Raw genomic sequence first — 9,282 nt, forward strand, 5'->3', positions numbered from 1 at the left:
ATCGACAGAGGAATGGCTAAAGAAGATGTGGCACATATATACAATGGAATATTACTCAGCCATAAAAAGAAACGAAATTGAGTTATGTGTACTGAGGTGGATGAACCTAGAGTCTGTCATACAGAGCGAAGTAAGTCAGAAAGAGAAAAACAAAGACCGTATGCTAACACATATATATGGAATCTTAAAAAAAAAATGGTTCTGAAGAACCTAGGGGCAGGACAGGAATAAAGATGCAGATGCAGAGAATGGACTTGAGGACACCGGGTGGGGGAAGGGTAAGCTGGGACAAAGTGAGAGAGTGGCATGGACTTATATATACTACCAAATGTAAAATAAATAGGTAGTGGGAAGCAGTGGCATAGCACAGGGAGATCAACTCAGTGCTTTGTGACCACCTAGAGGGGTGGGCTAGGGAGGGTGGGAGGGAGATCAAGAGGGAGGAGATATGGTGATAAGTGTATATGTATCGCTGATTCACTTTGTTATAAAGCAGAAACTGACACACCATTGTAAAGCAATTATACTCCAATAAAGATGTTAAAAAAAAAAAAAGAAAAAAGAGTCATGTACCACAATGTTCATTGCAGCTCTATTTACAATAGCCAGGATGTGGAAGCAACCTAAGTGTCCATTGACAGAGGAATGGATAAAGATGTGGCACATATATACAATGGAATATTACTCAGACATAAAAAGAAATGAAATTGAGTTAATTGTAGTGAGGTGGATGGACCTAGAGACTGTCATACAGAGTGAAGTAAGTCAGACAGAGAAAAATAAATACCATATGCTAACACATATATATAGAATCTATATATGTATATAGAGTATATGTATATAGTGTATACATATATACACTAATATGTATAAAATGGATAACTAATAAAAACCTGCTGTGTAAAAAAATAAATAAAATAAAATTCAAAAATTCCAAAAAAAAAGAAGAAATATTTTAGCCCTCTTTTGCTGTGTATTACTAACTCTGCCCTACTCCCAACTCTCATTTCCTTTCATTGTAGAGGCTCTTGTGACTGCTTCTCTACATGTGACTGCTCCTTTTTTTAAAAAAGTCAGTGCTTCTGTGATGTTTCCCCACCTCCTGTTAACATTTCTATTTATTCATTCTTAAAGCCAGAAGTGTTCACAAAATGCTAGCTGATCAACTGAAAATTATTGTTTATTCCTTTAGTATTTGTGCTAACTATAAATGTACCCCAGGCATTTTAATTTCAATTTGAGGGCTTATTTTGGAGAACAATTGTTATTTTGTCAGAATTATATTTGCGTCTTATTTTTTTCTTTATTCTTAAATCTGATTTTATGATTGAAGACAGAAAGTCGTCTTTTTAAAAAATTAATTAATTAATTAATTTAGTTTGGTTGTGCTGGGTCTTGGTTGCAGCAGGTGGGCTCCTTAGTTGTGGCTCACCAGGTCCTTAGCTGCAGCATGTAGGCTCCTTAGTTGCGGCTCCAGGGCTCCTTAGTTGTGGCATGAGAACTCTTAGTTGAGGCATGCATGTGGGATCTAGTTCCCTGACCAGGGATTGAAACCCGAACCCCTGCACTGGGAGCGCAGAGTCCTGTCCACTGTGCCACCAGAGAAGTCCCCAGAAGGTCTTCTTAAAGGACTGCTTTCCCCCATAAAAATATTTATTTTAGCAAGAGCAAATAAAGATTTAAATGAGAGGAGCCTCCAATTGACCTTCAACTGGTGGTCACAATAAAATTAAAAAAAAAAAAAGGTGCTGAAGAACCTAGGGGCAGGACAGGAATAAAGACGCAGATGTAGAGAATGGACTTGAGGACACAGGGAGGGGGAAGGGCAAGCTGGGACCAAGTGAGAGAGTGGCATGGACATATATACACTACCAAATGTAAAATAGATAGCTAGTGGGAAGCAGCCGCATAGCACAGGCAGATCAGCTCGGTGCTTTGTAACCACCTAGAGGGGTGGGATAGGAAGGGTGGGAGGGAGATGCAAGAGGGAGGAGATATGGGGATATATGTGCTTTGTTACAAAGCAGAAACTAACACACCATTGTAAAGCAATTATACTCTAATAAAGGTGTTTTAAAAAAAGATACAATCTGTGTCACCCGAGAGAAAGGTCACAATTAATTAATTAATTAATTAGAATTTTATTTATTTATTTTTGGCCACGTTGGGTCTTTGTTGCTGCATGAGGGCTTTCTCTCGTTGTGGCGAGTGTGGGCTACTCTTTGTTGCGGTGTGTGGGCTTCTCAGTGCAGTGGCTTCTCTCGTTGCAGAGCATGGGCTCTAGGCGCATGGGCTTTAGTAGTTGTGGCACATGGGCTCAGCAGTTGTGGCTCGCAGGCTCCAGAGCACGGGCTCAGTAGTTGTGGCACATGGGCTTAGTTGCTCCGCATGTGGGATCCACACGGGCATATGGGATCTTCCTGGACCAGGGCTCGAACCCGTGTCCCCTGCATTGGCAGGCGAATGCTTAACCACTGCGCCACCAGGGAAGTCCAACAATTTAAAAGTTAGACAATTCTCCCACTATTTTGCTCAGGAAGAGCAAAATGCTGTAGTATATGCCGTAGATTAGGATTACCAGATAAAATACAGGACACCCAGTTAACTTTGAATTTTAGTTAGTTAATTTTTTTTTAGTATAAGTCTTTGTCCTATGCTAAATTCACTTATCTGAAATTTAAATTTAACTGTGCATCTTCTATTTTTATTTGCTCAATCTGGCAACACTACCCCAGAGAGAGTGTGAGATGGGACTCTTCATTTATTCAGTCAGCATCTGTGCCCATGGGCTTCTCTGGGGTAAACAGCTTGCCTCTCTGGATATGACTGTTGTTAAAGATGCATACAACATGGCCCCTTGACTCAAGACAACTACATCAGCTAGTGTTCAACTGAAGAAATCATGATCTACTTTCACACTGGAGGGGGTGAAAGATTATCTGAAATGGACTTACTAAGAGATGTTGGTCTTTGATGCGGTAACTTTCTTAAGCACTTTTTTCATTTGACGTATTAATTGAGCAGCTGAACTGTTCTAGGCATTTAGGTCAGAATGAGGAACTGAATAGCTTCTTTTTAGAACAAGGAACTAAACATTCTTGTTCTTGTGATGCCTACATGCTCATGGGGGGAGATTTTCCATGCCAATTTTAATATCCTTCATTTTTATTCTAGAGTTGACCTGAGTTAGATGTGACTCCATGTACTGGCTTTATCACACTTGAGTACCTTGTCACTATTTGAATACATCTGCTTACTGCCCTGATCATGTTTTCTTATATATTCCTGAGGCAAAATTCTTGCTATGCCAGCATCTCTTATAGTAGATTTTATGAGAAGAGATAGCAGTAAATACTGGTGTAAAAGAGAGAAATCTTTCAGGACCATGATTCTCCTGAGAACTTTCTGTTTCGTGGCAAGTGTGCCTCTGTGTATGTGTGTTTTTGTGAGTGTATCTGGGTGCACAGATGATGTGCCTCTTGAAAATGTCGGGTGTAGACAGACTATCTCCTTTCTGAGTGAACCCTAATTTTAAAAAACATTTTCTTGACCAGTTTAGTCGCAAAAGCAAACACTTGAAAGTGTCCAGTAACAACTTCTTGGGCAGAAAAGATGGCCCCTGGTCGGAGCTTGGTTCAGTGGCAGACACTGAAATGTGGCTTGGCTCTGTCCCTTGGCTTAGTACTATGGTGTTATGTTCCACTAGAGGCCCTGGTACCTTTTCAGAAAGGCGCCGAATCAGGCACAGACTTGCTGGCAGCCACCGCAGAGAGATTTTACTGATCCATGCCCGGATCTCAGGAGGTAACTGGCAAGAGAGAAGAAAGCAAAACAAGCAACTAAATCCCTATACACCTTATAAATTTGACTTGGAAATTTTGCCTCAAGGCTGTCAAAGAGCAGGAATAATGATTTCACTTTCTCCAAGGTCAGTTCTTGGGTATTGAGTCTTTAATGTAGAAAAAAATATATCCAATTATCTGATTATCAACTTTTTTTTTTTTAAGTCTTGCCATTCCCAGGGTCAAGTGACTCTGCGCCTTGAAAATAAATTTAGGTTATGCCACTCCTGGCCAAAACTATGCCTTCAGGTCACATGACTTGCTTCCAAGTTAGGGGCAAAGCCTTGAAATCATGTGCATCTACTTTGCTGTAAGACGTTTCTTTGATAATTTGAATCTCTTCTGCCAGGGACAAGTCGATTTGTCTCCATTCTGTCTGAGGTTGTGAAGCTGGGATTCCACTGGCGAGCTGGAATGTAGATTAGGCTCTGCTGGGCTTCTAACTAAACCAGGAGCCATTAGAGAGTAATCTGGGTACAGCCTCTTGCTGCCCTCTGGTGGAGAGGTGGGTATTGAGCAAGCCATAACTGCGGACTGTGGATTTCCTCAGCAAATGCTGTTAAGGTGTCTGTGTAAAGGTCCGTGGGGAATAATTACACTTAAAGCTATTAAGTTATACTCTATTGTGAAGCTAAATGTTATAATAAAATATATATTGAATGGAGTTTGAAAGGTTGCTCTATAAGAGTCTGATTTCTCAATAATGGGTGCTTTAATTCCACTCTCTTTTTACTTCTGTTTTTTGGGAACTCATTTCTCATCTTTTTTTCTCTCAACTCTTCCTTTTCTTCAATCATCACTTCATGTATCTTTAGATAATTATAAGATTCTTGTAAGGGGTTATCTTTACACATTTCCATAAAGTGAAAATCAGCATTTGACCCAAGAAAATTGTAATTCTTATATACTCCAGATCTTAAACTGGGATTTATACCTATACATTCAGATCAAAATCCAAACCAAAATTCACTTCAGGAATTCAAATGAAACATGTTAGTCTTATATCTTCTGAAAGTTCCTGAGTACAAGTCAGAGGCTGTCTCCTTAAGGCTTTTGCATGCAAATTACATTTTGAAAGAAAATGTTTGCTTTTTAACAGCCCTAAAAATGCCAACATTTTCAAAAAGTACAGTCAGGTAGCAGCATACTTTTTAAATTAAAACCTGTGACAGGATGCCTTTTAGAATCAAGGAAAATTTTTGGAGACTATCGTATGGGTTATTAACACGTTATGCATATGTATGCCTAGCCTTTCAAATGTGTTCCCGTGACTTCTAGAGCTATTGTGTTTCTCGAATTAAGAAACTCTTGATGCCAGGCTAGTATTTGGTTCTTATTGAAAGACTTTTTTATTCATTACTTAATTCATTCAGTATTTATTCAACAAGTATTTACTGAGCACCCATGTGCCAGCAGGAGGGAGGATATACATCCCTGCATGAAAGTGCTTACAGAACTCAGTACAAATGTCTCAAGAACAAGGCAGACTGTGGGCAGTCAGTATCATAAGAGAGGTAGAGAGAAAGTGAGATGGGAGTTCAGAGATGGAAGAGATAGTTCCAGATTTGGGGGGAGGTGAACAAGGGGCATCGGAACTAGGAATTAAAGGATGAATAGGATTTGTACATAAAATTATTCTAGATGACAGAAATTTATTCTAAAGGAATTTATTTGAAAATTTATTCTAAAGGAAGAATTTTTCTCAGGAAAATAAATTATACATAGCTAATACATGCCATGGAAATGACTTTCATCCACTCAGGTGACTTTTGAAATGTAAGAATTATTAACAGTTCAAATACTGTCAATTCTTGATCAACCTCTGTCTTTTATGTATGAGGAAAATTCTGCTCTCCTCCTCAAAATACTCTTCTCTCTTCTGATCAAAAACAGTAAAATAGGATAGGAAGAATAACTCTTTTATTCCTTTTCTCTGTCCCTATCTTTTCCTTAACTCACCAAAGCTATTCATTTGATAAATACTGTGCACTTGTTATATGCCAGATACTCTGCTAGGTCCTGGAAGGCAGCAGTTAACAAGCATACATGATCCTTTTTCTGAAAAAGCTTTTACTGGATGGAGACAGCCAGCGAAGGGATTCACCTCAGGTGAGGGGAGGATCACCTTACGCATTGTAACTGGAGGAATGGAAGATAGGATGGTGGAGGGACAGGTAAATTTGTAGGTTTGGCATTAGTAAGTTGAGAGAGTTCCTGTCTGAGGACTTCAGTTTTTTTTCCCATAATTACAGAAAATTCAGAGAGTGGAATTAATAAAGGGTTGGACTTTGGCTAGGCAAATGTGATGGAAGTGTAATGGGGAAAGGGAATTGATAACACTGGCGTGCAATGGACTGGGAACAATCTAAGCTGTATACAAGGAAGGGTGAAGGTGGAAGGGTACGGATGTGAAGACAGTAAGAGGTTAAGGACTGGTGATCCCGTAAGGTTTAAGCTCAGATTTATAAGAAATAACTTGAGTAAGAAAGTTGAAGAGATAGGATACTATCATCAGAAAGAAAAATGTCTGAATTTATGATATCAGATATGGAGTAATTCTGGATGGTGGCAAGAGTTGGGATATGATTTGAGAGCATGTGACTGAAGTGAATGTGAATGAGTGAATGTGAAGGTTACTGGAGCTGAGGACAGTGAAGGAACTAGGATGACAGAGGACTTGGGATGGAGAAGAACTAAAGTATTCAAGATCACTACGACTATGAAGGGGAAAGTGAATGGGGAAAACATCTCTTCCCCATCTTAGGAGTCCCTAGCATTTCTCCCATGATCCTAATCTGACACCCAGCCACTGTATCTCCCTCAGAATCCTGGGACTTAATGTGATCATGCCGCATGGGGACCCCTGCCCAGGCCTAGAACCCAGCTCTCTCCTCCACCTTCCTGCTCCCGCCATGCCAGGGGCTTGCCTCTGAGAGAGCCCAGCTCCTCCGTTCCCACCTGGTAGAGAAACTGGTTCTGGGAACATGGCAGGATGTAAGCTCCCACTCTGAGTGCCAGAGCTTGCTGGGGGTGAGGGTGACCCAAGCTGAGGGAAGGAAGATGTGCTCCTGCTGTTTTAATCTTGATGGTGGAAAGCACTTTTCCGTAACAATCCTGGAATCCATAGTTGTCCTCTATAGAACCAACGGCCGGGACATCATTGGCTGGAACCAATCACATGAGTGATTGGAGGAAAGTGGCTTTGCGGGGGGGGCTCTGGTTCCTCCTCATCATGTTTTACGTTCACTTTATGGGCGAAGATGTTCAGTTTCAAACAATGCACTTAGAAACGGCTATTCTAAATTAGGAATTGTCTGTATTAACATTGGATGCTGGTCCCTAAATACTTCAGAAAACAGAGTGGCAAAAATAATGCTATCTATCAATGGGCATTTTTTCTTTACATTTCTATGAGCTTCTAGGAGTTGAGACAGAATGACTGTCAGCAATGATGCTAAAAGAGTGCTTTGAGTTTATAATTTAGATATTTTAACATTTAAAGTATTATTTATCATGTTATGGAGGTCATTTGTGTTCACTGAACACAATTCTGAAAATGAAAAGAATAGAAGATAAAACTTTTGTACTCTCACCAACCAGAAATAAAAATCATTAATATCTTGGTACCATTTTCACTCCAGATATACATTTCTCTTTGCCCCTTCCCCAACTTGGAGTCATATAAAGTTTTGTAATGCCTTCCATTCATTTAATATAATGTGAGCATTTCCCTGTGCCATTGCCTATCTTTTAAAAATGATTGTGGCAGAGTCTTCTAGCTGTTCATTAAAATCTATTTCCAGGCTTCCCTGGTGGCGCAGTGGTTGAGAATCTGCCTGCCAATGCAGGGGACACGGGTTCGAGCCCTGGTCTGGGAAGATCCCACATGCCGCGGAGCAACTAGGCCCGTGAGCCACAACTACTGAGCCTGCGCGTCTGGAGCCTGTGCTCCGCAACGAGAGGCCATGATAGTGAGAGGCCTGCGCACCGCAATGAAGAGTGGCTCCCGCTTGCCACAACTAGAGAAAGCCCTCGCACAGAAATGAAGACCCAACACAGCCATAAATAAATAAATAAATAAATTTTAAAAAAATCCATTTCCTTCTCCTTGGGCATGCAGCTAGACTACATTTCCAGGCTCCTTTGTAGTTATGTGTAGCCAAAAGAATAGGAATGCATGTGATGTGTGCTATTCCTGGGCCAATGCAGGCAGGTGTGTATCCTTTATGTTATCTCTTCTTACAGCTAGATGTAGATGATAGCAAGGCCCTAGGGGAATTCAAAGTCAAAGGATGGAAGGAGCCTAAAATTTTGAATAATCATGTATTGAACACAACGTGGGTGAGAATAAATATCTATTGCGCTTGAACCATTATATGTTTGGGGGTCTGTTTGTTACAGCAATTTTTCCTACTCTGTTTTTCATTGTATGGATATACCTTAATTTTTTAAGAGATATGTTTCTTGTTAGCCTGTAATAGGTTATTGAAAATGGACCCAGTGACTGAATTGGGTCTCTCTGTGTCCACACCTCTTTGCAATACGTCTTTACTGCTTTTTCCAACAAGAGCTCGAGTTTGTTTCCCCATTTTTTCAATCTATTCTGCCCTTCTGACTTGTTTTGACCAATAAAGTGTGATGGAAGTGGCATTTGGGGACTTCTGAGTTCAGACTCTAAGAGGCCATACAGCGTCTGCTTTTGCTCAGGGTGGATCCATCTGCTACATAAAGAAGTCCAGGTTATCCTACTGGAGAGGGAGTCTAGATGGGGAGATGGGTCCTAGAGGACAGATGCCACGTGGAGAGAGAAACCACATGGAGGAGAACCAAGGTCCCACACATATGTCTGAGCCCGGCTAATGCCATGGAAAAAGAGAGACCCAGCCATCCCAGTTCACCCTCAGTCATTTGAGACATCCCAATGGGAGTGCCAGACTTGTGAGTGAGGCCATTGTAGGTCCTCTAGACCCAGTAGAGCCCTCCCAGCCAACACTATGTGGAGGATAGACAAGCCATCCCTTCTGAGCTCTGCCCAAACTCCTGACACACAGAACTGTAAGTAGTAAAATGATTAAGTCGTGAATATGTTGACTGCTAACCAGCAATAAATAACTGATACATGGATACTTACATGTTTCTAAAGTTTTGTTCCTGTAAATGACACTGATAAGCATCTTTGTACCAGCTTCCTTGTTCATCAAGAGATTTTGTGCTGCTGAACTTGTTTAAGTCTGGAAATTGAGTAAGGAGTCATGTCTCCTCTCCATTTTGGTGCTCAGATTAGGTTTCTGGTCCCTGCTATATAAATGAAGTAATATTTTTTTTTTTTTTTTTTTTTTTTTTTTGCGGTACACAGGCCTCTCACTGCTGTGGCCTCTCCTGTTGCGGAGCACAGGCTCTGGACGCGCAGGCTCAGCGGCCATGGCTCACGGGCCTAGCA

The 9,282-nt window shown here is 40.8% G+C and overlaps 1 long non-coding RNA gene across 1 annotated transcript in view; it reads right to left on the minus strand.

Moving 5' to 3' along the window:
- Positions 1 to 9,282, minus strand: part of LOC114486820 (uncharacterized) — a 73,894-nt gene that overhangs the window by 57,587 nt on the left and 7,025 nt on the right. Inside the window, exon 3 of the long non-coding RNA XR_003681113.2 lies at positions 3,719 to 3,808. This is a non-coding gene — a long non-coding RNA (uncharacterized lncRNA). The remainder of the gene's footprint in view (positions 1 to 3,718; positions 3,809 to 9,282) is intronic.

Source organism: Physeter macrocephalus, chromosome 1, assembly GCF_002837175.3.
Source record: "Physeter macrocephalus isolate SW-GA chromosome 1, ASM283717v5, whole genome shotgun sequence".
Lineage (NCBI taxonomy): Eukaryota > Metazoa > Chordata > Mammalia > Artiodactyla > Physeteridae > Physeter > Physeter macrocephalus.